Consider the following 371-nt stretch of genomic DNA (forward strand, 5'->3'; position numbering starts at 1 on the left):
CAGCAGTCATTTTATCACATTGTACTTTTTAGTTTTTTGGTGCAACAGGGGATTGAACTCAGGCCCTGTGCTTGCCAGGAAGTGCTTATTCTACTGAGCCATCTCCCCGGCCCCTCACATTGTATTTTATATACTACTCATACAACCACTTGCTATTTTCTTGAAGAGACCACTCATTATTTTAAATATGACTGACAAAAACAATTAATAAGAATAAAGACAGGGGCTGGCGAGATGGCTCAGTGGTCTGAAGCACCTACTTGGAACAAGCTTGGCAAAGCACAGGGACCGCAGTTCAATCCCCCAGCACCACATGCCAGCCAGCCGCGCCCCCTGGTGGGCTGAGCTGGCCACACACACACACACACACA

The sequence above is a fragment of the Octodon degus genome, unplaced genomic scaffold, assembly GCF_000260255.1.
Source record: "Octodon degus isolate 3935 unplaced genomic scaffold, OctDeg1.0 scaffold00078, whole genome shotgun sequence".
Lineage (NCBI taxonomy): Eukaryota > Metazoa > Chordata > Mammalia > Rodentia > Octodontidae > Octodon > Octodon degus.